This window comes from Macrotis lagotis, chromosome 4 (genome assembly GCF_037893015.1).
Source record: "Macrotis lagotis isolate mMagLag1 chromosome 4, bilby.v1.9.chrom.fasta, whole genome shotgun sequence".
Classification (NCBI taxonomy): domain Eukaryota; kingdom Metazoa; phylum Chordata; class Mammalia; order Peramelemorphia; family Peramelidae; genus Macrotis; species Macrotis lagotis.
This window is the reverse complement of record NC_133661.1, coordinates 28,047,219-28,073,163: the sequence shown is the minus strand read 5'-3', so window position 1 is coordinate 28,073,163 and position 25,945 is coordinate 28,047,219. Positions and strand designations below refer to the sequence as shown.

General features: G+C 33.9%; 1 protein-coding gene and 1 long non-coding RNA gene across 3 annotated transcripts in view; one reads left to right on the top strand and one right to left on the bottom strand.

Moving 5' to 3' along the window:
• Positions 1-25,945, top strand: part of LOC141520652 (catenin alpha-3-like) — a 1,797,877-nt gene that overhangs the window by 1,501,081 nt on the left and 270,851 nt on the right. The window lies entirely within an intron of this gene.
• Positions 12,858-25,945, bottom strand: part of LOC141520655 (uncharacterized) — a 67,552-nt gene continuing 54,464 nt past the window's right edge. Inside the window, exon 3 of the long non-coding RNA XR_012477696.1 lies at positions 12,858-13,016. This is a non-coding gene — a long non-coding RNA (uncharacterized LOC141520655). The remainder of the gene's footprint in view (positions 13,017-25,945) is intronic.

Genomic DNA, 25,945 nt, shown 5'->3' with positions numbered 1-25,945 from the left:
TCTATTGGACAAGAAGTCAACATTAAAATAATACATATACAAAACAGGTATGAACTGGATAAAAAGGAAATAATTAATAAAGGAAGGATTTGGGTTCCTGGAGAACTTCCTGTAGAAACTATGATTTCATTTGGGACTTAAAAGAAGTCAGGGATTTTTATAAATATTATGGAATAGAACTATGTAGCTTGGTTTATACAACCAAATAGAAATTTGGAGTAATGGGTCTAGCATTGATATGATCTGCTCCCACACTTACTACATATATGATTATAGCCTAGTGGATCAGCATCTCTGAGCAGTAATGGTCTTAATTGAAAACAGGAATTATAATAATTCCTAATTCCATGATTCATCTTAATAACCTTTTTATTTCATTTCTTCTTTTTCTCCCCTTATTCCTTTTCTTTTTTCTTTTTATTCCCATTTCTTATACATTGTTGTATTTGTTTAGGAAATCTCAAAAGACTACCTCTAACAGCATAAGTATTTTCTTTATACTATTTAGAATATTCCAGTTGGGGAGTTTGTCTTGGTTATTTGTTTCTTGGATCCCTTTGAGAGTATGACGTACATATGGACACTTCTTAGAATAAAGCTTTTTTAATAAATGAAATACTAAGTTCAGTTAGACTTTGGTGAATAAATACACATAGAGACTTCCTGAAACATATTCATGAACATCAAATTAACATCCTTTGTCTTAAGATCACTGAGAGGTTAATGATTTGAACAATAATACCCAGTGATTTTGTATCAAAAGCAAGACTTGAACTTACTTCTTCCTGGTTTAAAAATCAGAACTCAGATCTTTATGACATGCTTCTTATTCATGGACTGCTAACAGAATCAGGGTAAGATTGTGTAAAAAACTTTGCAAAATGTAAATTGCTATATAAATGTCAGTTCTGATCACTCTATAATTCAGACTTAGATCTTGACTTCTGTGAGACACAGTAGCAAATGACTTTCAGCAAATGAGTCATATTTAGGGATACAGATTTTTGAGTTTGAATAGTTGTTAAATATCATCTAGCCCAATTTCCTCAGTTTAGAATTGAGGCCACTGAAGCCCTCGTCAGTGAAATTACTTTTCTGAGATCACAAAGCTAGTGAGAGTTATTGATATAATTTGAGCCTGGATCTTTTGACTCCAAATTCAACATCCTTTCAACTAGATTAGTACTCTTTCCACTTTTGTTTTAGAACTCCTGGCCCAAGGGTGAGTTGGTGTGTACAAGCTCCCTCGTCCATCTTAGTTAGCCAGAAACAGATCATTGCTTAAATCTCTTCAGCTGTAGGAAATCGGGACCTATTTAAGAATTTTTTTTTTCATCTACCATACTTCTTTTGCATTGCACATACCTGCTCCTTGCCCTGACGATAGTCATCAAATCAATCCTACCAAAATCCTAAAAAGGAAATGACAACTAACTGCCCTTTGCCTTGATTCAACATTTTTATAATTCCTCAGACCAGAAGTTTCTTCCTTTGCCATGGTTGTCTTGCAAAGGATTCTCCCTCTATTAGAAGGTATGATCTTCAAGGATGTGAATCACCTTATTTTTGTATTTGTTTAAATAGCAAGGGGACAAGTGTCCATTGGATGTGGAATATGTATATATAGATGGTATTAAATATTTGCTTATTCAGGGGCAGCTAGTTGGTGCAATGGATAGAGCACGAGGCAGGAGAACCTGAGTTTAAATCTGAACTCAGATACTGAATAATTACCTAGCTGTGTTGATCTTGAGAAGTCACTTAACCCCCAACTGCCTTGCAAAAATCAAAAGAATACAATAAATAAATAAAAATAAATGACTATTCATTCACTATTTCTTTCATTCATTATTGCTAGACATGATGATGAGACGAACAAAGATTTCTTTTGCTCTTTGCTGTGCATTTCCAATTTGACGTCATTTAAATTAGTCATACAGCACCATGCAAGTGACTTGGGCTGTTGGAATATTTCTGCTCCCTGGCTATATTCTTAGGACAGCTGAGACAGGTTTGTAGCCTCCTTCTATTTCTAAGAAAGGCAATCTCTGAGAACAGCTTTAAATCCCTAGAAGAATCATGCTAGTGAAGAACGATATCATAAACTGTATTTGAAGACAGTTCCTTATAGAACAGCTATCTATCTGATTTTCTCGAACAGAGGATTGATGGCAACAAAACAACTAGGAAGAGCTAAGCAAAAATTGTGAAGCATCGGTGCCTTTAGATACGCTTTTAAAAATGAAAAAAACAAATATACACTACACTCTTAGCCAGAAAGCTCAATGACTTAATACTTGCTTTTTTTTAAAACTCTAGGACAAGTAAATTTAAGAATAAAGTTTAAGAAAGATGAATCCATTTCATAGAAAAGATGAGTGAAGTTCAACTGGAAAAGTTATGTTCAATTTGGATTTACCTTAATTTCTAAAATTATGATGAAGAAAATTTGGATTTAGTTGAGGGCATCTAGCCCAAAATATAAAATTTGTGATGCCAGAAGCTTTAGCACATTTTAAAAAGATCTGTGTTACTAAGAGAGGGGTGGGGGTGGGAAGGAAGAGGAAATATAATAGACTAGTATGCAAAAAAAGGAATAAGGTATGAAAAAAATCTGTATGCTAATGGTACAAATATATTGGAGACTAATTCCAATGTTAATATTATTTTCTAGAACCTTTCAAACTCCTTAAATAATGCAACCTTTTAAAGTACCCCTTTTAATCCTTTATTCTGTGCATTTTAGCTATCATATAATCAGCACAAACTTTAGTGACTTTCAGAGATACTGAATATATTTTAGAGAGGGATCATAGCAAATTGCTGTATAATACATATTTTATGGCAATTTATTGTTACAAAATTCTTTCCTCATAGACCTTTTGAGAAACAGCAGGTAATATTCTCCCCATTTTGCAGATGAATTAGCTGAGTTTCAAAAAGGTAAAAGTAACTTCCTCAGAGTCACAAAACTAGCTAGCACAGTGCTAAGAAGAAAATTCAGATCTTCTCACCGGTAGATGATACAGTGTATGAAATGTTCCTACTTGAAGTCAGCAAGATCTGAATTCAAATTCGAATGCTGACGTGAACTATCTGTGTGACATTGAGAAAGTCGCCTAACCTCCGCCTGCATCAGTTTCTTAATCTGTAAGATGGAAAAAATAATAGTACCTATCCCTCAGGGTTATTCTAAACAATAGGATGAGATAATTTGAAAATGCTAAAGATAGTTACACATAATAGTCACTATATAAATACTGGCTATTTATTATTACTATGAGATTATTATTATCTCAAGTCCATTGTAGTTTTTTCTTTTTATTCGGCTACATTTTTCCCATTTATTGTGTTCTTTATTCTTCACGACCTTTGTGTTACAGTAATTTGAATGTTTATGATTTCTCAGAATAAACAGTTAGCTTCTTGAGAGTAGAAACTCATGTCTTTTTATGAAGATATTCAGGGTTCTTTGGTCTTGTTATATTCTTTTGGAACACTTTGGATCTTTATATTATCTCTATGCCTCTGGTATTCAAGATCTGTATTGGTTTTTTCACAGTGCAACTACTTTTGTTTTTGCTTCTCTTCTAGATCTCTTTCCCAACGGTTTATTTGCTTCTCCAGTCTATTGTCCTTTCTTTTGTTCTTCAGTGAGCTTGCCATTGCAATTTCAAGTTTTTCTGTTCTACTCTGTGTGGAAGATAGATTCACATTTCACAATTCTCATGTCTTTTAAACCATTCTACAACAATATCCCGTAGCTCCATGTTCTCAGATTTCATAGGGTCCTCTATCTCATTAAGATTTGGATTATTTATTCATTATTGTCTTTATTCATAGATTCATAAATGCATTTCCTAGCTGGGGAGGTCATAGTTCCTTCTCTTGTTGCTACTTTCCTATTGACTTATCCACTTTAGGTTCAAGGTCTTTGAGTTTTTTTCTTCCTGAGCTCTTTTGTCATTTCACTTACTGGCCCCCTACCCACCTCTTTGTTTTCCACTCACTTTTGGACAATCTCTCCTCTGATGATGGTTTCCATGGAGGCCAGATCACAGTCTTAATCTCCTACAATGGGCAATTCAGTCTGGATGTATGCCCCTAATGACTTTTGAGCAGATAGAACTGGTCCCTCCTGGATACTGAATACTTTCCTTTTTCTTTATTAATCTTATGATGCCCTGTTTTGCTTCCTCTGTCTCTCCATTAACTGGACCACTTCAGAACTGAACAAAGCCGGTACTATAGAGTTGTCTGATAAAGTACTATTTGTGGCAACCCTGGCATGTGTCAGATCACCCTGAGGTCTCTCTGGTACTGGAAGAAAAGGAACGTGAGACAGAAGCGCTGCTAATGCAGCCTAGCTTGGGGGTAGCATAGGAAGTGCATGTTGAGTGAGTTCAAGATCAGTGAGCATCAATTCATTGCATTTTGTTTTACTTTCTCTAGGTTTCTGAGGACTTCATAGTCTTAGACTATGACAACAGCTGAAATTACTTTATATTTGGCATGTAATTTTAGTTTTATGATGCTTTAAAGGCCATGGGAACCTGAAAAAATATCTTCCATCTTGTCACTCACAGGGCTCAGAAATCTCAAAGACATGTCTTTCCATTTATCTTTTTGAACGCCTAACATAAGACTGCATAATGGTTTGTTTTTCCAGAAATACTTCAATGAATGAATGAATATATGATTCTAGCCTTGTTGAATATCATATAACTATTCTGATTCTGTGTATCTTCTCTCATCCCCTTCCCAGCTCTCACTATCAATACTTTGTATTTTTGTCTTATAAACTTCAAGTACCCAATCTGATATTCTTGTGTACTGAGCAAATAACTTAGTCTCCACTTTTACCAATAATACCCTTCATGATGTCCTCAGATCCACATTTTATACTTAATGAGAGTTTTTGATTCTTTACCACTCTCTTTTCTTCCTCTCCAACTTCTTCCCCAGAATAACGATTAGTCTTGTTCTATAGATATTATTTCATTGCATTTTCACAGATTACCTTCTCTATCATTGTCCTGATCTTATCTCTATTTTGTCTCTTATTGGTTCTTTCTTCTCCACCTGCAAAACTATAAAATATTTCTTTGTCCTAAAAACAAACACAAAACCAAGACTATCCATCCTCCTCCATCAAGTGTCCTTCCTGTCCTCTCCCATTGCTACAGGTCTCTAAAAAATCTGATGGGGGGCTGCTGGGTGGAACAATGGATAGAGCACTGGCCCTGGGGTCAGGATGATCTGAGCTCAAATCCAGCCTTAAATACTTACTAAATGCCTAACTGTGTGACCTTGGGCAAGTCACTTAAGCCCATTGCCTTAAATAAGATTTTTAAAAAATCTGTTGTTCCTTTTTCACCATTCACTTACTTCTTAATACCTTTTAATCAGGTTTCTGCTTCTACCATGCTAACAAATATCTTTCATTACCCTCATACTGTGATCTTGTTTCTATAACATACTCTTCCATATGCTTTTTACAACATTCTAAATTATTCAATACTCTTTTAGAAAATATCCATCTATGAATGAATCATTCTTTTTTCTTCCTTGTTTTGTTTGTTGTCCACTAATCCTCTCCATACACCTAAAATGAAGGAATTGTTGATGACTCTGTTCTTCTTTTCTCTTTATATTTCTCCCTCATTCTTTGTATTTAATTTGTATACTTCAGCAAGTATTTGTCTCTTTACCAAAGACTCCACAATTGACATTTTCAGTTTCAGCCCCTTTCCTTTCTCCAAATTCTACATTCCCAAACAGTTGTTCAGTTTCTCATATTAGAGAGAATCGAACACTTAGATATCATTGATATAGATTGTAGCCTATCTTGGCAATGATGTGAATTGCATCCTTTTCACATTACCTTGACTCTAGTTCAGTGGAAAAAAATGTGGCCTTGGTATAAGAGAACCTAAGTTCAAATTCTTTCCCTACTGCTTACTACCTTTATGACTTTGTACAATTTATTTTGTCTTTTGTCTAACGTCCCCATGGCCATGCAAGTGAAATAAGTTATATGACTTTTAAAGTCCTATTTACCTGTTTACCTCTGATTTTCTAACTCTTAATTGTGTCTTCCTGTATAGTCACCACATAGATTATAAGAAATAGTTTTGGAGTGAAGGGTATTGCTAATTTGTTTTTGTTATCCAAAAGGAATATGAACTACGTCCTATGGGAAAAAGTCATTGCTCTCTACCTATTATTCTTTGGCTTACTAAAATGACCAGTTCAATTCTTACTTAAATACACATTTCTTGTATGAGAAACTTTGATCTGATTCTTAGTAATAATTCTCTATTTGCATGTAATACATGTATCTAACACCTACCATGTTTTATGCCAATATTCTCGGAGTAATATGTAACTATATTTTTGAGAGAATAGGAATTTCAGTGACTCAGCATTCTATAACAATATGGGAAGCTTATTGATGTATTATGTCATTTCAGATCATGAAAGAGATGGGTCTTTATTTCATGGGGAAAGATGACTCATTAAAGGAATTTATCAAATTCTCATAGAAATTTAAATCAAATTGTATTCTCCTTGCCTTAAATTTCAGTTCATTCATTGATCTTTTATGGATTCTATTCATGAAAAGATACATATTAATCATATATATATATATATTTATAGATAAATTCATGATATCATGTGGGCAATGAATTTCATCATCTAATTAATTGTCCCTGTGTTTTATTTTTCTTTCAAGTGTCAATGAATTTCATCTAGTAACTTTATGTAGTGTTACTAAACTTGAACAATCCACAATCTTTAATGAGGAGTAGCTGAAGTATCTGATATCTATTTTAAATCCTTTTTCATCTCGGGCTCAGACGTGAGTTTTCTCCATGACGGTGGTAAGCTCCACTGGTGAGCACTTATACACCTATTTTGTGTTTTAACTTAGAATTAATGATCTGATATTAATAATTAGCATTTTTATGAATGAGGTTACCTCTATTGTTATATCTTTCAAAGACTCCTGTATGTTTTTGGAATATGCTTATGAAACTTCTTCTTGGGAGGCAGTGCTATCCAACCTCAGACACTTAAAAGCTGTGAGACCCTGGACAAATTACTTAAATTGGTCTGCTTCAGTTCCTAATCCAGAAAATGAGTGAGAGAAAGAAATGGCACACCACTTTGTTATCTTAGCCAAGAAAACTTCAAATGGGGTCATGAAAATTTGAACATGACTGAAATGGCAAAACAATAAAACCGACTTCAATGCACTGTATTGGAATTATTTTATTTCTAGGCCACATTTTTATTTTTTCTTTTAACTTAGGGAAATACTTAATTTGAATTAAAAATATGTGGTCTGATTACTTGTAGATTTCTGATTCAAGAATGGTTCTTGTATCATTAACATAGCTTCCGGTTTATTCAAATATGATCAACATCATTTTTTACGTTATCCATTATTCAGTATACATTGTGCCTTCTGAATTTTTACATAAAAAATTTTCCATATATATGTATGTTTATGCATATAATTTTATGCATATGCATATTTCAGAATTCTTCATCATCTACAAGTCAGACACCTTTCATACCACATTCTTGATCCTCATTATCTAACATTTAAAAAATATTCCTGTTTATTCATAACTTTTTATAAAACATGTAGGGTGTGATAGTTGTTCTAATATAATTTGGAGATTCTTTATAGAAATTGCCTCTTCATCCTCTAAAAGAAAAATAAAGATCATAGATTTAGTACAGAAGAAACCAGAGCTTATTTTATAGCTGAGGAAATTGAGACAGAGAGGTTGAGTGAATTGGTCAGGGTTATCTATCTTGTAAGTTTTTGAAGTAGGATTTGAGCCCAGGTTTCACTGATTCCTGGTCTAATTGTCATATGCTATGTTGCCTCTGACAAATTATTCTGAGACCTTTACTGGCATGGAGCCCAAAGAAGCAATGAGGAATTTTATTTTCTTAAGAGTTTCTGTTCATTATCGTGATGGTGTAGGTACATTTTGTCTATTTTTGTTCTAATGAAGGAAGTAAAACATGAAAATTGATCTTAATTCCTGATTTAATGGGAGAGGTATGTGTTGGTAAAGAAATAAACAGATGAGCTAATAAAAGAAAAGAAGCAGGTGTGAAGGATATTTAGAGAGCTTAAGATTTTGTAAAGAGCATGAAATTTGTGAGGAATTGAGAAAGACTTGGGCTGATGCAATTCAGAGCCTCAAGAAAAACCTCAGTCTGATGAAGGAAAGTAATTTGAAGAGAGGTACTGGGGGTAGGGAAAGGAGACAAAGGCAGAAGAAAAAGATGAACCTGAGAAGGGACAAGAACTAAAGGATACAGGGTAAGAGAATGCTCATCTGGCATTGATAAATTCATCAGATATATTCTAATTAAAAAAACACAGCAATATGTCTGCCTGCCCTATCAGTGATATTTAAAAGATCAGAGAGAATAGGAATATTATTATAGCATTAAAATAGCATTTTTTAATGCTTAAAGATCTGCAAATTATTTTAAATACATTATCTTATTTGATCCTCACAACAATAGCATGAGATAGATGGTATTATTGTCCATATTTTATGGATGATAAAACAGGCTCAAAAAGCTGCGGCTTGTCCAAAGGTATAACTAAGGCCGCATTTGAGAAGGATGTGAATTAAGGTTTTCCTGATTCCAGATAGAGCATTCATCTACAGTACTACTTAAAAGTCTCGAAGGCTGATGGCTTCATTTTTTACAAGTGAGTTATTAAAATAGATTGTGAATATTTGACAAGGAACTTGACTTTTATCCCCAGCTATTAGTATTAGAATTAGTAATTCTAGCTATCAGTATTAGACTTAGTCATTCATATTAGTATTAGTAATTAGTATTATTAGTAGTAATATGATGGTTCATGAACTAACTTCTAGAAAAGGCATCCTGATCATAGCAAGCTAGATTGATTTCACCAAGAACAGATCTGTTCAGTCATTTTTACCCAACCTTGATTTTTTTCTTATTTCTGTTGATAGAGTTTCTACCTTCACATATTGAGGAATAAGACAACTAGAGACTACAACAAATCCCTTGGCAAAGGCTTTTTTGCTCTTCTTATGGCAAAACGATGGATGGTTGGAGGCTAGATCATGAGACAATTGAATGCATTTGAAAATAGTTCAATTCTTTTGCGAAAAGAAACAATATGTTAATGGTTTAGTACAAACCTGAAAGCCACACACACACACACACACACACACACAATGACTTTAGGTAATATTGAGAGTCATATTATTGAACTATAAAGAAGAATTAATCCTCCAGTAGTCTATCATAATCTGATAACATCTGGTCAATTGTATTTAGCTCAATATTCCACATTTTAGTAAAGATGAGACAAGTTGGTGAAGTAGATAGATAGAAAATAGATATAGTCAGAACGATAAATATTATAAATAACATGAGGAAAAGAGTATACTAAGCACATGGGGTGTAAATGCAAATAAACAAGACATTGCCTAACCTCAAAGTTCTTTCATTTTAATACCGGAAAAATAGCATGAGGGAGTCAAAAGAAGCATGGGTTCTGAATGGTCACTGGGCAGTAAAGTGGAGTTCATCTCTGACCACACCATACAACCGGAGAAGAAGACTGAACAATACTGATTATGCAGATGGCAGGGTTTGGAAAGGGTGAACTGGGGCTGATGAATAGCGCCCCAAATTTGCAGTTAGATTAAATAAATCCTATTAGAGATACTTCCAGTTCTATCACCCTAGACAAATCACTTAGCCTCTTTATTTTTTTTCTATAAACTGTCATTTGTCTAGCTTTCTAGCTATCTGTCTATCATCTATATTCTAATTCCTTTAGACCCATGACACAGATCTTTTTTTAAGAATCAAATGAGGCAATGCTTGTAAAGATTTTCTAAGCATTTAAATACTATGTTTTATTCAGTTATATTATTGTTTTTATTGTGAATGTCTTAAGTTTTGTACATTTTAAAAGTTATTGATTGTCCCAAGAGGTTAGAAATGATGTTGGTGCACAGCCTAAAATTCCTCGCATGTGAAGATGACTTATCCTGGAAAAAAGAAGACTTAAGGGATATTTCATGTGGGTCCTCAGGTTTTTTAAAGGATTTTATTAGTTTTGTTTGACTCCTGAGGGCAGAACTGGAAGCCATGTTGGAAATTTCTAGGAGCGTAAACAGGAACAAATTAATAACCATAAGAGATTTCTATTACTTGATGATTTCCCAAAGTGAAATAGAAAATAAGATGTTCCCCCTCACTTAAGGTGTTCAGGTGAAAGTCTAATGACGTCCTTTCAGGAATACTGCAGAGGCACATCTTATGCAGGCATGATCCATCTAGCTGGACTCAGACATTGGTACTCATTCTAAGATGCTGGGAGACTAGTTTACTTCCTTTCATACATTCCTTCTTTCTGAATTGCTTAGTGCTTCTACTTAAGTACACTAAAGCATGGATTAATTCTATACTGGAGTTTCTTAACTGTGTGTTTGTGTGTGTGTGTGTGTGTGTGTGTGTGGACCCCTTTGGTATTCTGATAACACCCTTGGATACTTTCTCAGAATATTATTTTTTTCTAGAATATAAAACATAAAATTAAAAGGATAACCAATCATGTTAAAACTTCTTAAAATAAAATTTCAAAATACATGATAAATCTATCAGAAAATACAATGTTGGGGGCAGCTTTATGGCTCAGTGGATAGAGTACTGGTTCTGGAGTCAGGAGGACCTGAGTTCAAATCCAACCTCAGACACAATAATTACCTAACTGTGTGACCTTGGGCAAGTCACTTAACCCCACTGCCTTGCAAAAACTAAAAAAAAAAAAATACAATGTTTTATGTACCCCACATAAAAAATGCCTGCTTTAGTTCCAGATCTTAAGAGTAAATGATAAGACATACTCATTTATACAATTAAAAGGGATTTTCTTTTTCAAGTAAACACATATTAAGTTCCTTCTATGGGCATGGCTCTGAGCTAAGTATTTAAGTGATATTTAATAATACGTGATTCAGATTTGTTCACCCATTCATTAAAAATGCATTTTACCTCTATTATGTGCTCAACAGTGTGCTAGTCAATGAGTTCAAAGTCAAAAACATTAAATAGTCCTCGCCATCAAGGAGTATATATATATATTCTAAGAGGGAGAAATATGCAAATAAATAGAAACCTGGAATAAACTTCTAGAAAATGTAAAATAGCACTAGAAGGGTATATTATACAAAATAAGGGCAAAATACAATCTCATGGGAGTTGAAGAAGACTCTGATAACTAGTTTCATGTATGAGGTGGCACCTGAACTGAACCTTGAAAGATTTCTGAATGGTGAGATCTTCAAGACACTTTGGTTACTGTTAATTCCCTTGGGGATTCAAGTCCTCTGAAGGTATATTGGATGAAAGTAGTTCCCTGTAATTGAGTTAATCTACTTTTAAAAGCCAACATTCAGAGCTGTTCTCTAGAAGTTTGAATTGGAGATCTCAAACAATAGAGACATTTTAAACTGTGTAATTGGACTTTTCAGTCATTCTTTTCAGGGCATTACTTTTCATGCATCATTGAATGGGATTAGCAGGTGGTAGGATTTCTCTGCTTCGTTGAAATAACCACTTTTAATTTGACACTTTTGAAAATAATGTTCTAAGTAGTTTAGTTCCTGGCCCTTTTGTTCCCATCACTCCAACCATACAATTGTACATTATCTCAATCAGAACATCACTGAAGACCAAGCTAGACAGAATCAGATGATCTTGTATTTAAAAATCTAATTTGGTGTTCTGTTCTACTTAACAAGCAGCCTTCAATAAAATTTAATACATTTATTGTAATAGAATGCAAACGTTTTGAAGGCAGGAGATGCCTAATACTTATTTCTATATGCCTAGTGCCTAGCGTATAGTAGACACATTATATATTGTTAATTGATTGTTGCATTTTCTCAGTTATACTATGCTTGGTGCTCAGCACAAAATTAGGGAAAAAAATCTTCTCTGTTATGAAGTAGAATTCATTCTTTTTTGATTTTTAAAGAAATTGACCTTGTTTAAAAATATATGACTTATTCAGCTCCCTGAATCCATGACCTTTCTATGAGGAGGTAGAGGACAGGCTCAAATCTCTCTTCACTGAAATTGTGACTGCTTATTGCTTTATTCATTGTTGTTTGTTTTTTTTCACATTATGGTAGATTTGTTTTTAAATAAATATTTCTTTTGATCTGCTTATTTCATTATGCATCATTTCATAAAAGTCATCTCAGGGTTTTTTAAAAATGTCCCTTTGTCTAATCTTATGGCCTGTTAGTATTCTATTATTTTCATATAATATGTAATTTTAATAAATAATGGGGCCCAACTTCCAGTTCTTTGCCACTAAAACTAGAGATGCTATGTTTTGTTTTGTTTTGTTTTGTTTTTAACAAAAGAACCTTTTCCCCTTCCTTTTAGCTATTTAAAGCAGAAATCCAATAGTGGTAGCAGTGCATCAAATAGTACAGTTGAGTAGCTTTGCAAACAGAGTTCCAATTTGCTTTTTAAAATGACTGGACCAGTTCTCAGAAAGAATCCTTCATTTAGCTGAAGGAAAATATACCATATTAATGTTAATTAAATTCTGTCCTTTTAATATAATAATAGCCACAATGATAATGATGATATTAAATATATATATATATATATATATATATTTGTGGATATATATGTACCTAAGTATATAAAAATATAATTACATATGTATATATAAAGATATAAATTACTCTACAAATGTTATTTCTTTTATTCTCCTAACAATGCTGGGAGATAAATGCTAATTTTACCTTCCTTTTGCAGATAAAAAAATTGGGATGGAAAGTAAATGATTTGCCTAAGGCCGCACATTCAGGAGTTATCTGAGACTGTGTTTACAATCAGCTCCTCCTGATTTCATGTTGGTGATCCATTATCTGTGACATGTAGATATCTTGGTAGGATGATTGAAGTTGCTGAAGAAAGAAGAGAATATTTTGTTAAGGTCATCCATATTCAAATTAACGTGTTGGAAATAAAACATAGAATACCCATTTATACTTTTCTAGATATACTGACATGATCTCTTTCTTTTTTCCCCCCTCATTTTAATTTCTGGTTCTTAATTAATGACTATTGCTTAAGATCAGGAATATCAGGTATGTGGATCAGGTGCTAGCAGGCTCAGCCTAGGAAACTAGTCAAGGTAGGAATTGAAAAACCCAAAATTTATTGACATGAGTAGGTTAGGAGCCCCAGCTGAAGAGTCTGGGAGAGAAGAGATCAGGATGTAACGAGATGCTATTTTAAGAAAGATAGAACTGTCATGGCAAAAATGGAACCTGAGATTGAGTAAAAGACTTTCTTTGAACAGGAAATCATTATAAAATACTGGTAAAGCTAGTCTCTTCTGGAGAAAGGGATGAGCTTGGCTCAGGAAAATAGGGGGTAAGTACATACCATAACCCAAGAAAAGGATTATACACATGCATACACACACACACACACACAAAGAGAGAGAGAGAGAGAGAGAGAGAAACACACACACAAGTGCAAAGTACAAATAGAGAAAGAAATGAAGGGAGCAACACTAATCACTAACAACTTTTTTTTTTGAAAGATGCTTTAGAAAAATATCTATTGCTAACTTTGTTCTTTCAAAAATCTTCTTTGGGGCACTATCTCTTCACAAAACTTATCAAATGCAGAAAATATTCATTTCTATTTCAAGAATGCTCCCTTGAAAATTTCTAAATATGCAGTAATGAAAATGGTGCAGTTACTATAGAATTATTTTTAAATTAAATTTTATGACTTGACCTTGCCTAAATCATAATTTAAAGACATAATCTTAAATTTGGTCATCATTTTTACAGTTTATTATGGATGCCCTTTCACTCATATTTCAGGACAATTAAGAAATTCAGCATTCTAGTTTTCTTGCTTTTGCCTTTAAATGTCAGCATGCCACTAAGAAACATACCAGTATTGAACAAAGCATTATTTTGATTATTTACTTATTTGTCATAATGGTTGCTATTCCAGTAGAGTGGAATGACATTTTCCTAAAATATCTATTGCCAAAGACAAATCTAATTATTTTATTTCATTTTTTTAGCAATTTCCTAAAATTAATTTTTTGTATTGAAAATTATTATTTTTATTTCTTTTAGCACAATGAACTCAAGTAGAAACTTTGGGCAAATGGATGTTTTTTTTTTATTTTAAAACCATCTAAGAGTTAAAAACAAAAAGTGAAGTTATTTGAAGTCATTCTTGCTCCAAGGCTTGCTTTTTATTCTAAGTACAAAGTACAAGGGTCAGGCTGCTGAAATGATTGAGATCTTTAAATTGACTTTTTCAGTTTGTTCAAACAGTATTTTATAGGTAATTTGCCCAGGTCATTGGTGGATCTAGGTTATTCAGTCTTCACTTATTTGGTTTTTTGCCATTTCTCCTTCCTCATTTGCTTTTCTTTTCTTTTTTGATTGTATTTATTTTAGGTAATGGGATTAAGTGACCTGCCCAAGGCCACAGAGCTAGGCAATTATTAAGTGTCTGAGAAAGGATTTGAACACTGGTGCTTATGGCTCCAGGGCTCCAGGTGTATCCTTTGAGCCACTTAGCTTGCCCCTGCTTTTATTTCCCTTGTCCTATAGAGTATGAAAGATAAGTCTAAATAGGGAATCATAAGTACATAAATTTACAAATAAAAAATCCATGAGTACCACCACCCCATTTTACAGATGATGGCCTGAAGTTTACAATGTTGATGTACTTGCTCAAGGTCATACAGAAAGTTCCAGAAGTATCAAAATTTGGGTTTCTAGATTAGAAGTCCTACATATTCATCATTGTTTTAGGAGTTTAAGTGTTTTTGAAAAGTATAGTTAAGATGAATGATTAGCCTTTTTAAATTGTCTTGTAAAGAGAATTCACTGAACAATATTATTATTGAGGGAAACACTGAGCCAGCTCTGACAATGTATATGTGTCAACCTCAGTATCTATGGGTACATCCCTGAAAAATGTACTGCCAAGGGAATAGAACTGATCCACAACATTCACAATTTCTCTATTTACTATAAGTGATTTTTCCATATATGGATGGTGCAGTTCTGGCTAGTGGAGAACCTCTGTTTTTCTTGGTGTTAATTGTCATCCCAAAATGAGCACAAACATCATCTGTTGCATCTCATTCTCAGAGGCTGCATTGAGTGCACAATCATTTGCAGATAAAATCATGCACCAGATCTCCTTTGACTTGAAGTCTTTTCAAAATAAATAATTTATAATCAGTGCAGTAACTGATCTTGATGCCATTTTTTCCCTTGCTTAAGGTGTCTGATGTTACTGAAGAAATCATGCTAAAAAGCATGAGAGCCAATACACAGCCCTGCTTTATGCCATTGATGACTCTGAAAAAAGAACATCCATTATCCAGAATCTGTGCAAGCATGCCCCAAATGAGACCCATTATACTAATTCTACTCCTTGGTTTATCATGCATCAGACCTTCTCTCTGTATTTACTTGACAAACATCTTAGTTCAATACCTTTCTGTTTTTATAAGGTCCCAGCAAGTTTCCTTGCCAACAGTCTTTCTTTTCCATTTCTAGTTCAGCCTTTCTTTACTGTCAAATTGATATTCATAAAGCATGGGTCCAATTATTTTTTTTTAATATGAGTATCCTTATTTCACATGGAATGGAATCGCAATGACCACTCCCTTACCCTAACCTGATTGGTATAGAAGCTTTGTCTGGTTCTCTTTTTTCCTAATCTGCAATTTTCTCTCCATCTTTCTAAATTAAACATTAAAATTCTGAACTTTGTACATCATATTATTTTTGTATTATTTTATTATATTTGTATTATTGTACATTAGCATGGATATCAGATTATTTTTAACTCTACTTCAGCTCAGAATGACCCAACCCAAGTCAACCCCCAATTCAACCTAGTCAACAACCAAGTTGTTGAAAGACTTGAGAAAGCAAGAGACATTCAAATGTATATTAGGTTTCCATAAGAGAAATCAGAACCAAATAGGCCAAGAAAAGTTAGATTCAATATGTAATTCAGAAGTCAGATAGACCAGAGATTCAGATATACCAGCAGAAACACAAAGTAAATTTGATGGCCAAGATGTCCTGAAAAATTATGGGGATCTAGGAAATAGGAAAAATACTAGCTAGAGAATAAATCCAATCAGAAGCCAATTGTGGCAACTATCGCCACTTTTTCATACATCTAATTAAGGTATTGGCGGATACTCAAAGGAGAACATCTAGCTAGGGAAGTAAGCAGATAGAAGCTCAATTCTAGTTAGCTGCAAGGTTCCCCTTCCTTGGTTTTTTTTTTTTTTAAGTTGAGAATGAACAAAGAAAAATAGCTTCACAAAAGCCTGAAGATGGTGGAACCAATGGCAATGATACTGAATACAACCCAATTTTAGATGATAACCAGAGCAAAAAGGAAGGCATATAATATGCTCTAACAAGGAAACAACTGCCTTTAAACCATTTCAATATTCTTATACTAGAAGGAAGAGAGAAAATAGAGGAAATAAATAGCAGAAGCATTAATTTCTTTTCAGCGAAGCATTTGACTGAGTGTTTCTTGTCATTCCTAGAGAAAGGGTGGAGAAATATGGTTTAGATGTGAGTGTGAGTTCACATTTACTGTGGACATATCATGTATGTAGTTAACTATTTACATATTCTCTTCCTCATTAAAATACGTTTTTCTTGTGTGAAAGGGACACGTTTAAGTGTATGAGCCAGAAGACTTACCATTGATAACTAAATGTTTTTTTGTAAACTCATGGTCAGTGAATTGGTGTCCCTCATTTCTGGCTTTGATCTTGTCCTGTTCAACTAATACACAAAGTTAAGTGACTTGACCATAGTTACCCAGAGAAAAGTGTTGGAGGCAAGGTTTAAGAGGAAGGCATCCTGCATCCAAATTTCAACTCCTATCCTAAATGCCATTAGATTCTTTGGGGCATAATGAAATTTAATATATATTTGTCAAATAAATAGTATTTTCCAGATAGAGATGACACTGTTGTATATGAGGCAAATCAGATTTTTTTTTATATTTAGAAAATCTTTTATAAGTCTCTGCTATAAATTAATAAATAATTTATTGTAGCATTAATTTTTTTTATATTGTGAATTCCAATTTCTCTCCCTCCTCATCACCTCACCCCAGGCAAGCAGCTTGTTTTCAGTTATGCACAAGAAGAAGTGAAATCATCTATGCTATAAATTTGAACATCTCAATGAACTGATAGAAATAAATACTACTGATTTCCTGAGTATACTAATCAGAATTACAGTTTGAAAAGTCAATGCTATCTAGGAGATTCACTCATTCAAAACATGCTAAACATGAAATTTTAGATATATTAAGATAAAAATGAAACCATTCCTGTGTTTAAGGAGCTTAAATTCTGTCTAGGATGGGCTGATTGACATCATTGAAGCAGTTTAGTTAAAGTATATATGGTTAATTAGACTTAATTTTAGAGACATTAAGAACTGAATAGCACTTAAGAAGTGCAAGTTATACTTACAAATCCATACATTTCTTTTTTTATTTAATCAGAAATGACTACAATATATTTAATAGAACACTTCCAGATTGGGAATTTTGTTTTATGATTTTTTTCCAGTGTCAAACCAATATCCAGGGATATTTGTAAAGTAGCATCATTACTTATGTGTAAGTAATTTTGCCTGTATGGAGATCATTACATGTATTGAGCAATGTGAATTGGAGTCTCTCTTTGCTGCTAATGTTTGCATTTTTTGTAATTCAACTAATTCATCGTTTCTTTTTAAGGGGTCCACCAATCAAACTTTTCTTTCATTCTGTTGACCTGCAGGTTATGGTTTATTCAGAATACTTTACATTCATTATTTCATCAGGGAACATGTCAAAAAAGTTATGTTCAATTTATTTAACAAGAGAAAATGTTATAGAATCTTTCCTATCCATTAAATAATTGAAATTTCAATAACAAAATTGAAGTTATTCCAGGGCTTTTTGATAAGGCAAAGGCAACAAAGCTTGAAGGTATAGCCTTGCCCTTCTTACAAAAGATTCGCTTAAAGCTATAATTTATTTGCTTCTATATTATAGATTTTGCCATAATGAAAGGGCTTAGTTTTTCAGTATTTAGAAGAGGAAATTTAACCTTTCCTTAGAGGGTACTGAACGATTTAGTTTTATGAATCAATTTATTTACTTAAAAAAGGAAAGAGTGCTGATTTCTCCCCATGATGATACTGTGGATTTTTTTTAATACTCTTTCTTTCTCAAACAACCAAGTATTTATTAAGAGCCTGCTGTATACCGCGTACCAATCACCATTAAAGACAGAGAAACAATGAAAATAAGCAAACAAACCTAGAAAGTACACTCAAGTAGTTTGCACTTTTTTTGTGAGGGAAAAAAAATATGAAACAAATAGGACTGTATAGGATCAAAACATACTTGATTAATATCTTGGCAGTTCCTTTGAAGTTTTCTAGTTTAAGTCATACTTCTTATGAATTAGATGTTCATCTGAGCACAAGGGAATGAGCTTTAACAATTACTTTCCTCTTATCCCTCTTCATGAATGCTTTCCTCTATTTCCCCTTTAACTTTAATTTTACTTTTGCTTTCCCCTTTTATCAGTCCCTTCTTCCCCTTTCTTTCCCTTCCTTCCTTTCTCCCCACTTTTCTATAGGGTAGGATAGATTTTTACAGCTAGTTGGAAATGTATACTTAGCCCTTTTTGGTCCAAGTCTGTTGAGCAGGATTTATTTGGGGTTCACATCTTTTCTTTCTCCCTACAATAATAGGTCTTTGTGCTTCTTCATACAATGTTATTTAGCTTCTAATGTCTACTCTTCTCCTGGCATAATCCTTCTCTTCATGTCTTTATTGTTTTAACATAGTTTAACCCCTCTCTCAAAATATACTCTTTTTATCTGTTCTGATAGAAGTACCTTTCTCCAGGGTTGATTGACTGTTTCATTGATCAATAAGCAGTACTGCCTCATAGTCACTAAGTATATTCCCTCTCCTGTCCCATTAAAAATACATTTCTAAAGGGTCATAAATCACATCAAATTATAGTCAGTTTATACCAGGCTCTCTTTTCAAGTAACTTCCATGGATATACAATCCTCATAAATCAAAGCATCATGCAAAGTCAAATCATTTCATTAACCATTTATATACCCCCTCTAGCACACTCTCTCCAATTTTAGTCATAGTATCATATAAAACAAAATTATTTCATGATCTTTTCATGAGTGGTTTCTCTAAATATAATCTTTCCCTCTGTCTCTTTAGGATTTCAACCCCTACTACTACAGCCCGTCCCAACAAAAGTATCATGTACAAGCTCACTCTCTGTCCTTATAGTAATCCAACTATAGCCCTAAGTAGCTAAAATATTGGATAAGGTAAGATCATTTCATGATCTAGTTAAGTTCAACCTTTCTAAGTACATTTTCATCTTCTGTCTCTATTGTAGTACTAGATAATAAAGTATCTAGTAAAGTAAAATCACTTTGTGATTTAATTATGGATTGACCCTCTAAGTACTCTCCCTCCCTCTGTCTCAAAAGGAAATACTACCCTCATATCAACATCACTGCATATCTCATTTATTCCCATATCCTTTTGGTACAGTCCCTTCATTATATTCATACTGCATTAGCTAAAGTATTAGCTAACAGCTTAACATTTTTGTGGTCTCCTTTACCCATTCCTTCTCTCTAAGTATGTTTCTTTTAACTATTCTTAGATACAATTTTCAAGAATTACAAATGTCATTCTCCCTTGTAGAATTGTTTATTTTGCTGTTCTTGATTAGTATCCCCCCCCCTTATTCCTTTCCATCCATCTCTTGAATTTTGTATTTGGAGATAAAATTTTCTATTCCAATTTAGTCTTTTTATCAGAAAATTTTGAAAGTACACTGTTTCATCTTTCTTTTCCCTCAGTAGAATATGATGAATTTTGCATGTAGTTAATTCTTGTTTGTGATTCAGAGACCTTTGTCCTGTGAAAAAAATCATATTTCAGCCCCTCTGATCCTTTATTATTGAAGTAGAATAAGTCCTGGGTAATTCTGATTGTGCTTCCTCAGTATTTAAATTGCTTCTTTTGGACTATTTGCAGTATTTTCTCCTTTAGGGAAGAATTCCAGAATTTGATCATGTTATGCTTTGGAGATTTTATTCTAGCATGTCTTTCTGGAGGTGTTTTGTGTATTCTTTCAAGGGCTATATTTTTCCTCTTGGTCTAGGATATTAGGACAACATTCTATGATAATTTCCTGAAAGATATTTTCCAAACCTTTTTTTTTTTTTGACTTAAGCTTTCAGGTAGACCAATAATTTGTAAATTATTTCTCCTGTATCTATTTTCCAGGTGACTTGTTTTTCCTAAAAGGTACTATACATTTTCTTCAGTTTTTTTTTTTTCAGCCATTTGATAGTGTTTGATGGAATCTTGGTGTTTCATAGAGTTGTAAGTTTCCATTCGTCCTCTTCTCATTTTCAGGGTTTATTTTCTTCGGTTAACTTTTTGTGTTTCTTTTTCCAGTTGGTTAATTTTACATTTAAATGAACTGTTTTCCTTTTCCAGTTGGTTAATTATACTTTCTGATGAATTACATTCTTTTTCTAGCTTTTTTCTTTTATTTTTAAAGGAATAGAACATTTTCCAGCTTTTAGTTTTAAAGGAGCTGATTTCTTTAGTCAATCTTTCATCATTTTCCTTTATTTAAAACTCTTTAATGAGGTTTTGGATTTGAGTTCAATTTATTCTTTGAGACTTCCCATGTAGGGTATTTTGCCACTGTTTTCTTCTTCTGAGATGGTATTTTTTATCATCTCTACATGAATAGTAGCTTTCTGTGGTTAATGCTCCTTTTGTTGTTTTGGGGGATTTGGGGCACATTTTAATACTAGAACTCTGCTCCTGGGATACAGGAATATAGAACCAGTTTTTTGTGCCGGGAGTTACTCTGGTCCTTGGCTCATCTCTTATCAATGTGTTGCCTATGAAACCCAGGCTTTTCTTATGCAGAGGTTTGCTTCCTGTGCTTTGCCCAGGCTTTACCTATACAATAGTTTGTTCCCAACCTAGTCCTGTCTGTTCTTTCCAAGCTCAGACTCTGTCTGGAGTTGGGACTCTAACTGAGCCAGGACCTGGACTGCTATCTAGCTTCAGAGATATGGGCTATGCTTTGGCTAGAATTCTCCTGTTGAATTTCCTGTTCTCTTGTCTCTACTGGGCTATACTTCCCCTTAATCCCAAAGATCCAGACTTTTACTGAAGATCCTCCTCGAGTTGAAACTTATTTTTCTCTTTTTTTGTTGTAATCTATTGCTTTGATGTCTGTGTAGAGGCTTCATTTAAAGTTATATAGGGAAAAATTCTGGGGGCATTCTAATTTCAAGTTTCCATCTTGACTCTGCCTTGTAAGTCTTCTGAGCTTTAACAATTGAAGGAATCAAGACAGACTTTCTTCAGTAAGTGTTCCACGGGTTTATCACTGAAAAAAACTGTAATGGAAAAAATGGCTAAAGACATCATCTAAAATAAACTCCTCACATATACATTTCCATTCACACATACATTTGTTCAATCATGTGAATCGTATCTGACTCTTGGTGTTCCTATTTGGAATTTTCTTCACAAAGATACTACAGTGGGGAGAATGGAGGGAAACTTTGGAAGGGTGTGTGGAGGGAAATTTTATAACTTGGAAATATGTATGTGTATGTGGATGAAAATCAATCAGTCCATCAATCAATCAATTAAAAAACCCCCAAAATACTACAGCGATCTGTTATTTCTTTCTCCAGCTCATTTTACAGATGAGAAAACTGAAGGAAGCAAGTTTAGTTGAATGACTTGCCCATGGTCAACCAGCTAGTCAATTTGTGAGAGAGTTTGAATTCAGGAAAATGGTGTGTGTGTGTGCGTGTGTGTGTGTGTGTGTGTGTGTGTGTTTGTGTGTGTTTGTGTGTGTGTATGTGATTGTGTGTATGATTGCTCCTCCATTGGACTGTGAGTTTCTTGAGGGTAGGGACTATATTTTTTCACTTTTTGTATTCCCAAAATGTATGGTGTGTAGCACACAGTAAAGTTCACTAATAAATGTAACATATTCTGATATATGCATATATGTGTATATAAATATATTTAAATTTACTCAACTGCTATGAACCTTCTGAAGCAAACCAAGGATCATAGAATGTCATAGGCATATAGATAAAATAATGTAAGCACATTTAGAAATATCCTTAGATGTTAATGTAGACCTGAAGATACAAAGGACAAAAAAAACCTCAACAGAAATAATTCTACTCTCAAGAAACTTTCATTCTATTTTTCAGTAAACGTATATTAAGCTCCTACTATATACCAGACTTTCTGCTAAATGCTAGTTATATAAAGAGACAGAAGACAATGCCATCCTCAAGGAACTTAAAATCTAATTGGTTATATAGCAAAAATATATATATAGTCACAAACTATATAGAATAACTAGGAAATGATTAATTAACAGAATGTACTAGAGTTACCATAAGTTACAAAAGGTTTCTAATGAAACAGGGGCTATTGGTAGTTTACATAATTCTTGCAGATTAGCACATCACTTTGTATATATTATTTCATTTGAGAATTTAGAAGAGTGGAGAAAGTTCTGTATCTGTAGTCAGAAGATCTGGGTTAAAAATCTCAGTGTTGGGGTAGCTAGGTGGCACCGTGGATAGGGCACTGGCCCTGCTGTCAGGAGGACTTGCTGTCAGACAATAATTACCTAACTGGGTGACTGACCTTGGGCAAATCACTAAACCCCATTACCTTGGAAAAAAAAAGTTAAAAAAAAAAGAACTCAGTGTTGATCTAATTTTGTTTTGTTTTTTTACCTTGGGTACATGGGCAAGTCACAAAAGCACAGTCAGCCTCAGTTTTCTAAACTGAGGATCTTCTGGATGTCTCTATGAGATAGTGATTTACACTAAAATTATCCTCAGATGAAAAACTGAGATTCAAGTAATTTATGAGGAACTCCCTGATCTAGCTTTCTTTCAGTAACCCATAATATGTATCAAGGTGGTTAATATTGAAACATGGGTAATAAGGACTTCTCAGGCAGGGCCAAGATGACAAAGATAAATGAAGCCTTTACTCTGGCATTCACACTATGGATCCCACCAATAAAAAGAGAAGATTCAAAGAAGTTTTCAATTGTAGACATTGTGGAGGATCTTCAATGAAGATCTGTCTCTTTGGAAGAAAAGTGGAAGGAAAGTCCAGGAGGCAAGAAGGCTGGAAAGCCAACAGAAGGTTTTAGGCACAGTGCAAACTAGGTCCCAACAGTTTAACAACAGCAGAGGTCCTGGCAGCTAGATAGCAAGCCAACAGGTAGGACTCCTGCTCCAAACAAAAGCTTAACCCTGAGAACACGGGGTAAAAGTTAGAACAAACCACTGTTAAGTCAGAATCTAGACATAAAAGAGGAAAAATAAAACCTCTGAAAAGGCAAGGCCTGGGCTGCATAGGTAAAATCTTGTTCAACAACAAGCCAGGAATCAGACCCCTGCCTCAGCAGGAAGAAAAAAAAAATAGCTTGGATCTATACTCCCTGTACCCCAGGAGCAGAGCCAGAATGGCAAAGATGAAAAAAAAAAGCTAAAAGAGCACTGGCTATAGAAAACTACTTTACAGACAAAGATGGCAGCAATGCCATGTCTGAAGAAGAAAGCAGTGAAAAATCACTCACAGCAAGTATCAAAACAGTCTATAAACTGCATTCAAATACTAAAGCTCATTGAAGAGCTTAAAAAAGAATTTAAAAACCAAAGAAGAATAGAAGGAAAAAATGGAAAAAAGAAATGAAAGTCATACAGGAAAATTATGAAAACTTGACCAAAGAAATCAACTCCATTAAAAGTAAAAATAACCAACTGGAAAAGGAAAAACAGAAGCTAATTGAAGAGACAAAAACCCTAAAAATTAGAATTGAACAAATAGAAGCCAATGAATCTATAAGACTATAAGATTCAATTAAACAAAATAAAAAGACTGAAAAAATTGAAGAAAATGAAAGTACCTTTTTTAGGGAAAATGAATGACCTGGAAAATAGATCCAGGAGAGGCAATCTGCAAATCATAGCCTGGATCAAGAAAAGAACCTGGAAACATAATACAAAAAATTATAAGGGAAAACTACTAGAACAAGATAGCAACATAATCAGTGAAAGAATCCACAGAACACCTCCAGAAAGAGACCCCAGGATAAAAACCCATGGGCTATTAATAGCCAAATTCCAGAACTATCAAATAAAGGAGAGAATATTGGAAGCAGCACAAAGGAAACAATTCAAATATAAAGTAAACAATATCAGCCTCACCCAGCGCATATCACCCTCAACACTGAAAGATTGGAAGACCTGAAATAGCATATTTCAAAGAGCAAAAGACCTGGTATTACAACCCAGAACGTACTACAATGCAAAATTCAGCATATGCTTTTGGGGAAAAGATGGATGTTCAACAAAATAGAGGACTTCCAGATTTTCCTGAGACAAAGACCAGAACTGAACAGAGAATTCAATCACCAAATACACAACTCAAGAATTGCATAAAAATGGTAAATGAAAAGGAGGACAAAAAACAAAACAAAACAGAACAAATGTTGGTCAAAGTTATCAATTTGTATATAACTCAAAAAGAGAAGATATTACACTTCTAATTCTTTAGAACTTAATTTCTTAACTTTATTTAGGATAGGATATCTAGAGCATAGAATATAATTGAAGAGAATGAACCTAAAGAGTATGGGTATAATTGGGTCTTATCTCTCAGTTGAAGATGTCCAAGATGACATCACTATGTTTGACACAAAAAAAAGCCTTGGAAAAAAGCAGGGGTGTTAACTTTAAACTTAAGAGTCTTATTATCCTTTGTCTCACTTTAATCACACCGGGTTTATCACTTTATCTGATGGGGGCATCATAAACTATGAGAAACTAAGTCAGTGTCTACATAACTTTCAGTCATTTGTAAAGTTCTCAGATGAGATCTCCAGAGCCTCCCAGAACTTAGAGGCCTTTAAGCATTGTGAAATGGGAGGATCTGAGTCAGTATCTCTATAACTTATGATCATTTGTAAGGTTCTCAGGTGAGACCTCCAGAACCTCCAAATACTTACAGATCTTTAAGATTTTTACAGCTAATTTGATCAGGGTTTGATTTAACCCTTCTTCACTTGATGAGGGGTTACGTGACTAGGGGAGGGGAAGGGAAGGTAAAGAGTGAGGGAGAGTTGGCCTTGCTTCATTTAACAAGGTGTTAAGTACCCAGGGTGGGGGGAAGGGGAAAGTGGGAGAGAGAATAGGCTTTGTTTCACTTAACAGTGTTGAAACAAGGATGCCCACTATCACCATTACCATTCAATATAGATTTCAAAATACTAGCAGTAGCAATAAGAGAAGACAAAGAAATTGAAGGAATCAGAATTGACAATGAGGAAGCAAAACTTTCATTCTTTGCAGATGATATGATGGTATACCTAGAGAACCCAAGAAAATCATCTAAAAAAAACTCCTCAAAACCATTAATTCAGCAAAGAAGCAGGATATAAAATAAACCCACATAAATTATTGGCATTTCTACATATGAACAGCAAAGCCCAAGAACAAGAGATAGAAAGAGAAATTCTATTTAAAATAACTGTAGACAACATTAAATACTTGGGAATCTACCTTCCCAGACAAACCCAGCAACTGTATCAGCACAATTATGAAGCACTCCTCACCCAAATAAAGTCAGATATAAATAATTGGAAAACACTATTGTTCCAAAATATTTCTCATGG